General features: G+C 41.7%; 1 protein-coding gene across 1 annotated transcript in view; it reads right to left on the bottom strand.

Moving 5' to 3' along the window:
- Window positions 1-13101, bottom strand: part of LOC140204156 (amine oxidase [flavin-containing]-like) — a 66712-nt gene that overhangs the window by 42253 nt on the left and 11358 nt on the right. The gene's annotated exons all lie outside the window — the stretch shown is intronic.

Genomic DNA, 13101 nt, shown 5'->3' with positions numbered 1-13101 from the left:
CACGGGGAGGATGCACAGAGACTCCTTACAGAGTGACACCAGAACACCCTGAACTGTAATAGCGGTATGCCAACTGCTGTGCTACTGTGGTGCCCGTAAGTTTGGTGCCAGTACATTCCCAAACCATAAAAATAATAATTTCATCATCAATCACACTTTGTGAATGTTAGAGAGTTCTATGAATATAGCAGATATTAAAATTCAAACCAGGCTTCAGTTTTGTCAATGTGAGTGAGTTCAGGAAGCTTGCAATTAGCATTCAATTTCTTTTTGCAAATTGCAAGCAATAAATTGAAGTTAAAATCATAGGCTGCTCCACAGACTAAGAGATTGCATATGCAAGAGACAGACATTCCGACAATGAGATTTGTATTAATTGGATTGCATCAAACCAGGCAACATAGCTAAATTACTTGCACTATTGTGACTGAGTTGAAGCTGGCAGACCAGACGGATGTTGTCACTTAGCATATCAAACAGGTATAGGCAATTAATAGCTTTTGTGTACTTATCATATTTGTGTACTCAGAGATATCTCTGACAATATTAATTTTGTGTGCCTGGCTCTCTGTTGTCAAAAGGGTTTAGAATGTTTGTGTTCATTAGTTACTCCCAAAGGTGTTTGAACCTTCAGGGATGCCTCATCAGTTACAATGTGCTTCCACTATGTATTTCAAAGGAACCATTTATCAAATCAAAGTATTGGATTCAACACTAATGTTGTAACTCTTGAAACTGTATTGGATCACTTGCTGTTGCCTTTGATCTTAAAGGCATAAAGATGTGATGTACCTTTGGGTTTGTTAGCCTGTACAGAGAGTGTCTCCACAATGATGCCAAACGTGATTGTGTGATAGTGCGATTGTGACAAATAAAGACTTCTGTATCACCATCTTCAACGTCTGGTGGGAGTTGTGTACAGGCCACCTAACAGTAGTAGTGAGGTTGGGGATGGTATTAAACAGGAAATTAGAAATGTGTGCAATAAAGGAACAGCAGTTATAATGGATGACTTCAATCTACATGTAGATTGGGTGAACCAAATTGGTAAGGGTGCTGAGGAAGAGGATTTCTTGGAATGTATGCGGGATGGTTTTTTGAACCAACATGTCGGGGAACCAACTAGAGAGCAGGCTATTCTAAACTGGGTATTGAGCAATGCGGAAGGGTTAATTAGCAATCTTGTCGTGAGAGGCCCCTTGGGTAAGAGTGACCATAATATGGTGGAATTCTTCATTAAGATGGAGAGTGACATAGTTAATTCAGAAACAAAGGTTCTGAACTTAAAGAAGGGTAACTTTGAAGGTATGAGACGTGAATTAGCTAAGATAGACTGGCAAATGACACTTAAAGGGTTGACGGTGGATATGCAATGGCAAGCATTTAAAGATCGCATGGATGAACTACAACAATTGTTCATCCCAGTTTGACAAAAGAATAAATCAAGGAAGGTAGTGCACCCGTGGCTGACAAGGGAAATTAGGGATAGTATCAATTCCAAAGAAGAAGCATACAAATTAGCCAGAAAAAGTGGCTCACCTGAGGACTGGGAGAAATTCAGAGTCCAGCAGAGGAGGACAAAGGGCTTAATTAGGAAAGGGAAAAAAGATAATGAGAGAAAACTGGCAGGGAACATAAAAACTGACTGTAAAAGCTTTTATAGATATGTGAAAAGAAAAAGATTGGTTAAGACAAATGTAGGTCCCCTACAGACAGAAACAGGTGAATTGATTATGGGGAGCAAGGACATGGCAGACCAATTGAATAATTACTTTGGTTCTGTCTTCACTAAGGAGGACATAAATAATCTTCCAGAAATAGTAGGGGACAGAGGGTCCAGTGAGATGGAGGAACTGAGCGAAATACATGTTAGTAGGGAAGTGGTGTTAGGTAAATTGAAGGGATTAAAGGCAGATAAATCCCCAGGGCCAGATGGTCTGCATCCCAGAGTGCTTAAGGAAGTAGCCCAAGAAATAGTGGACGCATTAGTGATAATTTTTCAAAACTCCTTAGATTCTGGACTAGTTCCTGAGGATTGGAGGGTGGCTAATGTAACCCCACTTTTTAAAAAAGGAGGGAGAGAGAGAAACCAGGGAATTATAGACCGGTTAGCCTAACCTCGGTGGTGGGGAAACTGCTAGAGTCAGTTATCAAAGATGTGATAACAGCACATTTGGAAAGTGGTGAAATCATCGGACAAAGTCAGCATGGATTTGTGAAAGGAAAGTCATGTATGACGAATCTCATAGAATTTTTTGAGGATGTAACTAGTAGAGTGGATAGGGGAGAACCAGTGGATGTGGTATATTTGGATTTTCAAAAGGGTTTTGACAAGGTCCCACACAGGAGATTAGTGTGCAAACTTAAAGCACACGGTATTGGGGGTGAGGTATTGATGTGGATAGAGAATTGGTTGGCAGACAGGAAGCAAAGAGTGGGAATAAACGGGACCTTTTCAGAATGGCAGGCAGTGACTAGTGGGGTACTGCAAGGCTCAGTGCTGGGACTCCAGTTGTTTACAATATATATTAATGACTTGGATGAGGGAATTAAATGCAGCATCTCCAAGTTTGCGGATGACATGAAGCTGGGCGGCAGTGTTAGCTGTGAGGAGGATGCTAAGAGGATGCAGGGTGACTTGGATAGGTTAGGTGAGTGGGCAAATTCATGGCAGATGCAATTTAATGTGGATAAATGTGAAGTTATCCACTTTGGTGGCAAAAACAGGAAAACAGATTATTATCTGAATGGTGGCCGATTAGGAAAAGGGGAGGTGCAACGAGACCTGGGTGTCATTATACACCAGTCATTGAAAGTGGGCATGCAGGTACAGCAGGCGGTGAAAAAGGTGAATGGTATGCTGGCATTCATAGCAAGAGGATTCGAGTACAGGAGCAGGGAGGTACTACTGCAGTTGTACAAGGCCTTAGTGAGACCACACCTGGAGTATTGTGTGCAGTTTTGGTCCCCTAATCTGAGGAAAGACATCCTTGCCATAGAGGGAGTACAAAGAAGGTTCACCAGATTGATTCCTGGGATGGCAAGACTTTCATATGATGAAAGACTGGATGAACTAGGCTTATACTCGTTGGAATTTAGAAGATTGAGGGGGGGATCTGATTGAAACATATAAAATCCTAAAGGGATTGGACAGGAAGATTGTTCCCAATGTTGGGGAAGTCCAGAATGAGGGGTCACAGTTTGAGGATAAAGGGGAAGCCTTTTAGGACCGAGATTAAGAAAAACTTCTTCACACAGAGAGTGGTGAATCTGTGGAATTCTCTACCACAGGAAACAGTTGAGGCCAGTTCATTGGCTATATTTAAGAGGGAGTTAGATATGGCCCTTGTGGCTAAAGGGATCGGGGGTATGGAGGGAAGGCTGGTGCAGGGTTCTGAGTTGGATGATCAGCCATGATCATACTGAATGGCGGTGCAGGCTCGAAGGGCCAAATGGCCTACTCCTGCACCTATTTTCTATGTTTCTATGTCTCACCAGTGACTGAAAAGTCACAACAGTGAAATTACATAAATAACACAGGGTCTGTAACTCAAGCATAGGTTATTCTGTTGTAGCAGGGAGTAAACAATAAGACAACAGTGTCTTTGTGGTTGCTTCTTAAAAGGAGTCAGAATCAGGTTTATTATCACCGGCATGTGTTGTGAAATTTGTTAACTTAGCAGCAGCAGTTCAATGCAATATATGATAATATAGAAAGAAAAAAAATTAAATCAATTATAATGTATATATATGTATATTGAATAGACTTAAAATAGTGCAAAAACAGAAATAATATGTATTTAAAAAGTGAGATTGTGTTCATGGATTCAATGTCCATTTAGAAAAAGACAAACAACTGAACACCAAATATCTGAAGGCAGTCAACTCCTAATGACCAACAGTGACTGGTACAATGATGAACTGAATGTCATACAACATAATACGCTAATTTCTTAAAAGCCCCACTGACATATACAGGTACTAATTCTCAAAAGGCTCAACAAGGTACACATGGAGAGGATATTTCTCCCAGCCAAGGAGTCTAGAACTGGGGGACACAGTCTCAAGAATTTGGTCACGTAGGATTGAAATGAAGAGGAATTTCTCCATTCAAATGATGGTAAATCTTTGAAATGAAAACTAAGATTGACAGATTTCTGGATATGAAAAGGATCAAGAAATAGGTGAATAGGGCAGAGAAATGCTGTTGTTCCTGACATATAGATGAACAAGCAGACAAAGAAGATTCAAGGATATACTTGTTGCCCCTTTGAAGAAATGCAAGAACCCAGCGACAGCTGGGGATCTCTCGCCCATGCCCACTCAAAGTGGAGAAATAGTATTTGGGGCTGCATTAAGAACTGTTAGGCCATACGTTAGGAGCCCACTGAGGCTCTAAATATACAGCAGAATGAATGCACCAATGTATAAACTCCCCACCTACCTCTCTATCAGTCACCTCCTGCCCCATCTGTGGAAGAGTTTGTGGTTACCTTGAACTAGTTAGCTATTTCCTCAATGATAAGAAAGGCATTGGCATAGTTCAATTACCATCTATAAATTTGCTGATGATACAGCCACTGTTGGTAGAATCTCAGGTAGCAATGAAGGGGCGTACAGGAGTGAGATATGCCAACCAGTGGAGTGGTGCCGCAGCAACAACCTGGCACTCAACGTCAGTAAGATGAAAGAGCTGATTGTGGACTTTAGGAAGGGTAAGACGAAGGAACACTTATCAATCCTCAGAAGGAGAGAGTGAGCAGTTTGAAGTTCCTGAGTGTCAAGATCTCTGAGAATCTAACCTGGTCCCAACATACAGATGCAGTTATAAAGGAGGAAAGACAGCGGCTATACCTCATTAGGAACTTGAAGAGATTTGGCACGTCACTCAAAAGCTTCTATAAATGTACCGTGGAGAGCATTCTGACAGGCTGCATCACTGTCTGGTATGGTGGGGGTGGGGGGGGGGGGCGGCTACTGCACAGGACCAAAAGAAGCTGCAGGTGGTTGTGAATCTAGTCAGCTCCATCTTGGGTACTAGTCTACAAAGTACCCAGGACATCTTCAGGGAGCGGTGTCTCAGAAAGGCAGCATCCATTATTAAGGACCTCCAGCACTCAAGACCTGCCCTTTTCTCACTGTTACCATCAGGTAGGAGGCGCAGAAGCCTGAAGGCACACACTCAGCGATTCAGGAACAGCTTCTTCCCCTCTGCCATCTGATTTCTAAATGGACAGTGAACCTTTGGACACCACCTCACTTTTTTTTTAAATATACAGCATTTCCATTTTTTGCACGTTTTGAAAATCTATTCAATATATGTATACTGTATTTATTGTTATTTTTATTTTATTTATTATATTTTTCCTCTTCTATATTATGTGTTGCATTGAACTGCTGCTGCTAAGTTAACAAATTTCACGTCACATGCCAGTGATAATAAATCTGATTCTGATATCTAGGAAAAATGATTTTATTTTCTACTGAGTTACTCATTTCAGCTGCATACATTAAGAGAGGTTAATAGATTAGGATATTGTGTGATACTATGTGGAGGAGGAGGAGAATATGGAGTTCCACCAGGCATCAGAACCCAAGAATTGGGGCAAATCACTGGAGCCAAGCTGAGGGAATGCTACACTATAAAAACTGCTATCTTCTAGATGCTGTACAAGACCAAGAGTCTGTCTGCTCGCTCTCGGATGAGAGCAGAAGATTCACTACTACTTTGAAGATAAGCTGGAAAGTCTTTCCTGTTGGACTGACCAGATTTTATTTCTCAATCAATATCAGTTAAACAAGTTATCTAGTCTTCATCACATTGCTGTTTCTTGAGCATTGGCTGCCACTTCTCTCATGTTACAACTAAATCTAAAATTACTGCCCTGGATGGTTCCTTCATGCAGGGAAGGACAGTTGTATATTTTTCCCATGCACCTATTGGCCTGATCATTCTGGATAACAGATGGTTGGCTTGGGAGGTGGAGTTGCAGAAACCTGGATGAATGGATTTTACAGATGTTGCACACTGCGGACATGGCACATTGGTAATGTATGCCATTAATACTTACAATAAAGGATGGGGCAAATTAAACAGTGTGCTTTGCCCTAGGTGGTGTCGTGTATCCTACGTGGCATCCACAGCAATAATCCCTCCTGATTTGTGCCTTATTTTTGGTAAAATTATTTTAGGGAGTTGAGACAAGAGTTAGTTACTGCAAAGTACTCAGTTTATGATCCATAGTGCAGTCACAGAATTTATGTAACATGCACAAAATGCTGGAAGAATTCTGCAGGCCAGGCAGCATCTATGGAAAGGAGCAAACAGTCGACATTTAGGCCCGAAACATCAACTTTTCCATAGATGCTGCCTGTCCTGCCGAGTTCCTCCAGCATTTTGTGTGTGTTGGTTGGATTTTCAGCATCTGCAGATTTTCTCTTGTTTGTGACAGAATTTTAGTGCTGGTTCAGTTGATTTTCTGTTGCATCCACCAAGATGCAACACAGAGCATCATAGGAAGTCACTCCTGCCTGTGGCCATCAAACTTTACAACTCCTCCCTTGGGGGGGCAGACACCCTGAGCCAATAGGCTGGTCCTGGACTTATTTCCTGGCATAATTTACATATTACTATTTAACTATTTATGGTTTTATTACTATATTATTTATGGTGCAACTGTAACAAAAACCAATTTCCCCCGGGATCAATAAAGTATGACTATGACTATGAATAGTGATGGTGGGCGACTGGGATTCAGGGCTTGTAACTTTATGTGATATAGCAATAGAAACAGAATCCCGGTTACATCAAAAGGAGAATAGACTAGACAAGATGGTCAGATTGGTCTCTCATCGGAGATGGTCTTTTCCTGACATTTGAATGTTGTTTTCAACTTTCTAGTCTTAGGGGTAAAGTTGGCCAGGTATTAGTCATTTCATTTGCTGAGAGGCTGTAAATTATTTTGTGTAACTCTCAGCATACATCTCCTCTTACATTAGGTTGGAAGGCATGCTAGTGATAAATTACTTTGGCAAATCCACAGATATGTAAGGCATCATAGAAATTCAGGTTTTCCTATCTGTTTTTTTTTGGCAGGCTCTCTTTCCTTCATAATCAGAGTTACAGATCAGTAAATTCTAATAGATATATTAAAGATGACAGCCTAACTGCAGGGCCTTTCATCTCATTCTGTATCCATGGAAACAGAAGCAAAGCATAAGCACAAAAGGGCAATCTGTCTCTGGGAAGCACTGATAGAAGCATACTTCCAGATTTACCGAGTGAAGATATGACACTTCTTATCTCTAGTAATAATACTGTATATGCATTATACAATGCAAAAAATCCATGTGGGGCTTTGTGATAATCACTTTCACTTCAACAATCATTAATATTTTTTACTTTTTTATGCATATAATTAAAAGCATCTTTCACTAATATAAATGTTACATTACTTTATTTCCTGCAAACTTACAGTATTAAAAGATTCACTAAATCTTGCACTGCCAAAGAGATGGCAGGTTTGGTTTGAATGTCAATCCCTTTTTCTTTGAGAATGCTTCAAAAATTGTAAGAATTATTGGTTTAACACCACAAGACAAAGATCTACTTGCAAAGACATAATTTCTTTAAAACTAAATGTTTGCTGTTAGATTTGTGGTTTTAAAAATTCCTGCTTTGTATAGTTGAGGAACAAATTTGACATAGATACAGTACTTTAACCTAGAAAGCAGGATTACTAAATGTACCAAAGGTAGTCTCAAAGTCTTCATTAACTCCAATTTTTTCAGATAGTGAAAACTGGATTCATATACTGGTGAAAAGAAGTATTCAAGGGTGTAAATATTGATTTTAATAAAGTCTGTTTGAAATTGCTCAAACCAAACTTAATTTCCAAAATTTCATTCCCAAGTACAAATATCTTCAGATAAAGAACTAATTAACATGAGCTGCAGCTGGATTAACTGGAGCTGCAGCTCAACGATCTTTGGCTCATACGGGAAAATGAGGAGGTGACAGATAGGAGCTACAGGGAAGTAGCTGCCCCCAAGTTGCAGGAGGCAGATAGCTGGTGACTGTCAGGAGAGGGAAAGGAAATAGGTCAACAGCGAAGAGTATTTCTGTGCCCATTCCCCTCAATAATTAATACGAGGGGTGATTGATAAGTTTGTGGCCTGAGGTACAAGGAGATGAGTTATACAGCTCTCATTACATGTACATACAGGTTAACTCTTTGAGTGATTATGCAGCAAGCCTGAAGTTAATACCTTATCTCCTTCTACCTTAGGCCACGAACTTATCAATCACCTCTGATGAGTTATTAACTTCAAACTTTCTGCATAATCACTCAAAGTGTTGAACTGCATGTTCATGTAACAAGAGCTGTATAACTCATCTCCTTCTGCCTTAGGCCACGAACGTATCAATCACCCCTGTTGTGGACACTTTCTGGAGGTCCAAGATCTGTATGCTCCACGACCCCTGGACTAAGTGTGTAAATGTAGGAGGGGACTATGTTGAAAAATAAATGTGCTTGGTTTTCTAAAATTGGCTCCTCCTACCTTAGGCCATGAACTCATCAATAACCCCTCGTTTACTATTTTGGAGACTTTTGAGGGGAGCATGCTATTCAGGGGAAGACACAGTGACTGGGTCTCTGGCACTGAGTCTGGCTCTGAGGCTCAAAAGAAAGGGGGAGGGGGGTGGAGAAGAGTAGTGCAATAGTGATAGGGGATTCCAAAGTTCAAAGAGCAGACAGAGACACCTAAATGGTATGTTGCCTCCCAGGTCCAAGGGTGAGGGATGTCTTGGATCAGATGCACAGAACTCTCAAAGGGGAGGGAAAGCAGCCAGAGGTCATGGTAACACACATAAAAGTTGCTGGTGAACGCAGCAGGCCAGGCAGCAGTACCTATTGGCACCAACAGTATAGGCAGGAAAAGGGATGAAGTCCTGAAAGCTGAAAAGTAGGACCTCAAGGGTAGTAATCTCTGGATTGCTGTCCATGCCAAGCACTAGTGAGGGTAAAAATAGGATGATTTGACAAATCAATGTGTGATGCGGGGGCAGGGTTTCAGATTTATGGATCATTCGAATCCTTTTCTGGGGAAGGTATAAATGGAACAAAAAAGACAGATTACACCTAAACCCAAGGGGGACCAATATCCTTGCGGGCAGGTTCACTAGAGGTGTTGGGGAGGGTTTAAGGTAATTTTGCAAAGCGATAGGGTTTGGAGTGACAGGACTGAGGAACAGTAGTTGGTATACAGGTAGATGCAGTGTGTAATGAGACTGGGAGGAAGAATAGGCAGTTGACAGGGCAAAATTTCAGTCAGTGGGATGAGTTGAAGTATAACATGTGGACAAAATCAAAAAGGGTGATGAATTCAGGACTGAAGGTGTTGTATTTAAATGCAAGCAGGCGGATGATCTTATAGTACATTTAGATGCTTCCACTGTTATACTTTCCAACTCTGACTCTGCCACATTGAAAACTGCATTGGTGCTGCTTCACGTACCCATGCTGAGCTCGGCAATTTCATCAACTTTGCCTCTCACTTCCACCTTGCCCTCAAATTCACTTGGTCCATCTCTGAAACCTTCCTCCCCTTTCTCAGTCTCTGTCTCCATCTTCAAAGCCAAACTGTCAACCAACACCTTTTATAAAACTACTGATTCCCACGGTTATCTTGTCTACACCTCTTCCCACTCTGTCTCCTGTAAAACGGCTATTCCCTTCTCGTAGTTTCTTCGCCTCCATCACACCTTTCCATTCCAGGACAGCAGAGTTGTCGGGTTGTACTGTTGATGCTGCCCACGTCTGCATCTTCTCCATTTCACAGGCATCCACGCCACCACAACAGTGATAGTCCCTCTTGTCCTTACCTATCACCGCATCAGCGTCCACATCCTCCACAACTTCTGCCATCTCCAAAGGGATCCTACTACTAACCATATCTTTCTGTTCCTCCCTCTGCTTTCCACAGGGATTGCTCCCTCTGCAGTTCTCGTCCATTCGTCCCTCCCCACTAATCTCCTTCCAGGCACTTATCCATGCAAGTGGCCTAGGTGCTCCGCCTGCCCATACACCTCCTCCCGCTCCTCCATTCAGGGGTCCAAACAGTCCTTCTAGGGGAGGCAATTCTTCACCTGTGAGTCTGATGGGGTCGTCTATGGCATCCAGTGCTCCTGATATAGCCTCCTCTACATTGGTGAAACCTGTTGTAAATTGGGGTCCTCTTCATCGAGCACCTCTGCACCATCCACCAAAAGCGGGTCTTCCCAGTGGCCATACATTTTAATTCCAATTCCATTCTTGTTCCAACGTGTCATCTATGGCCTCCTCTTGTGCCAAGATAAGGCTACCCTCAGGGTGGAGGAGTGGCACCTCATATTCTGTATGGGTACCCTCCAACCTGATGGCATGAATATCAATTTATCCTTGCAGTGAACAAATATCCCCTCACACCACTTCCTCTATTCCCCACTCTGACCTTTATTTCTCACCTCCTAGTACTTCCCCCGGGTCCCCTCCTCCTTCCTTTTCTCCTGTGGTCCACTCTCCTCTCTTATCAGATTCATTTTTCTCCAGCTCTTGACCTTTCCCACCCACCTGGCTTCTCCTACCACCTTCTAGCTAGCCTCTTTCCCCTGCTCCCGCTTTTTTTATTCAGACATCTTCTTCCTTCCTCCTCAGTACTGAAGAAGAGTCTCCACCCAAAACTGGAGTTTTATACAAGCCTCTGCACAATTGGGGTACAAATTACATTGAGAAGCAGAAAAGGCATGTAAAAAGGGCAATGTTATGATTGTAATGGGGATTTCAATGTGCAGGTAGATTGAGGAAATCAGGTTGATGCTGGACCCCAAGAGAAGGAATTTCCAGAATGCCTAGGGAATAGCTTTTTCATGCAGCTCATCACTGAGCCCACCAGAGAAAAGGCAATTCTGGAATGGATACTGTGCACCAGATTTGATTAGGGAGCTTAAGGTTAAGAGACCCTTAGCAGGCAGTGATCATAATGTGATAGGATTCACCCTGCAGTTTGAGAAGGAGAAGCTAACATCAGATGTATCAATATTATAGTGGAGTAAAGAAAATTACAAAGGCATGAGAGAGTAGCAGGCCAAAACTGATTGGAAGGGTACACTGGCAGGGATGACGGCAGAGCAGCAATGGCTTGAGTTTCTGGGAGCAATTTAGAAGCCACAGGATAGATACATACCAAAGAAAATGATGCATTCTAAAGTGGGGATGCGGCAACCATGGCTGATAAGTGATGCCAAAGACAACATAAAAACAAAAGAATGGCATATAATATAACCAAAATTAATGGCAAGTTGTAGGATTGGGAAGCATTTGAAAACCAACAGAAGGCAATTAAAAAGGCAATAAGAAGCAAAAAGATTAATTATGAAAATAAGCTAGCCAATAATATATAAAAAAAGGATACCAAATATTTTTTCCTATATATAAAGAATAAAAGGCAAGAGTGGATATCGGACCACTGGAAAGTGACACTGGAGAGGTAGTAATGGGGGTACAAAGAAATAGTGGATGAGCATAAGTATTTTGTGTCAGTCTTCACTGTGGAAGACATCCGTAGTTCTTCAGACATTCAGGAGTCTCAGGGAGTAGACTTGAGTATAGTTGCTAATACCAAGGGAAATATGCTTGGAAAGTTTAAGAGTCACCTGGAGGAAATGAACTATACCCCAGGGTTCTGAAAGAGGTAGCTGAAGAGATTGTGGAGGCAATAGTAATGATCTTACAAGAATCACTAGATTATGGAAAGTTTTTGGAGGACAGGAAAATTACAAATGTCACTGCACACTTTAAGATGCAAAAGACAGTGAATAATAGGCCAATTAGCCCGACTTCAGTGGTTGGAAAAACGTTGGAGTCCATTATTAAGGATGAGGTTTTGGGGTACTTAGAGACACATACAAAATAGGCCAAAGTCAACATTGTTTCCTTAAGGGGAAATCTTGCCTGACAAGTGTGTTGGAATTCTTTGAGGAAATAACATAGATAAAGAAAAGTCAGTGGATGTTGTCTACTTCGATTTTCTGAAAGTCTTTGACAAGGCTCCGTACATGAGTCTGTTCCACAATATAAGAGCCCATGGTATTACAGAGAAGATACTAGCATAGATAGAAGGTTGGCTGACTGGCAGGAGGCAAAGAGTGGAAATAAAGGGGGCCTTTTCTGGTTAGCTGCTGGTAACTAGTAGTGTTCTGCAGGGGTCAGTTTTGGGACTGCTTCTTTTCACGCTATACATCAATGAATTGGAGGATGGAATTGATAGCTATGTGGCCAAATTTGGACACAATACAAAGATAGGTGGAGGGGCAGGTAGTGTTGAAGAAGCAGGACATCTGGAGAAGGAAATAGACAGTTTAAGAGAATGGGCAAGTTGATGGCAGATTAGAATAGAGTATAGGGAAGTGTATGGTAATGCACTTCAGTAGAAGGGATAAAAATGTAGACTATATTTTTTAAGTGGGGAGAAAGTTCAGAAAGCTGAGGTGCAAAGGGACTTGAAAGTCTACGTGTAAGATTCCTTAAAGGTTAACTTGCAGGTTGAGCCAGTAGTAAGTAAGGCAAATTGCAATGTTAGCATTCATTTCAAGACAACTAGACTTTAAAAACAAAGATGTAATGCTGAGCCTTATAAGACATTGCTCAGACCACACTTAGAGAATTGTGAACAGTTTTGGGCCCCTAATCTAAGAAGAATGTGCTGGCAACACACATAAAAATTGCTGGTGAACGCAGCAGGCCGTGCAGCATCTATAGGAAGAGGTACAGTCGACGTTTTGGGCCGAGACCCTTCGTCAGGACTGACTGAAAGAAGAGATAGCAAGAAATCTCTTGCGTTCACCAGCAATTTTTGTGTGTTGCTTGAAATTCCAGCATCTGCAGATTTCTTTGTATTTGCGTTTTTAAAGAATGTGCTGGTATTGGAGAGGGACCAAGAAGGTTCATGAGAATGATTCCAGGAATGAAATAGTTTTCATATGAGGACTGTTTGATGGCTCTGGACCTGCACTTGCTGGAGTTTAGAAGAATGAGGGGGGATATCATTGAAACCTATCAA

The sequence above is a fragment of the Mobula birostris genome, chromosome 10 (assembly GCF_030028105.1).
Source record: "Mobula birostris isolate sMobBir1 chromosome 10, sMobBir1.hap1, whole genome shotgun sequence".
In the NCBI taxonomy this organism is placed as follows: Eukaryota; Metazoa; Chordata; class Chondrichthyes; order Myliobatiformes; family Myliobatidae; genus Mobula; species Mobula birostris.
The sequence above is the reverse complement of the archived record's forward strand: the minus strand, read 5'-3'. Positions and strand labels throughout refer to the sequence as shown.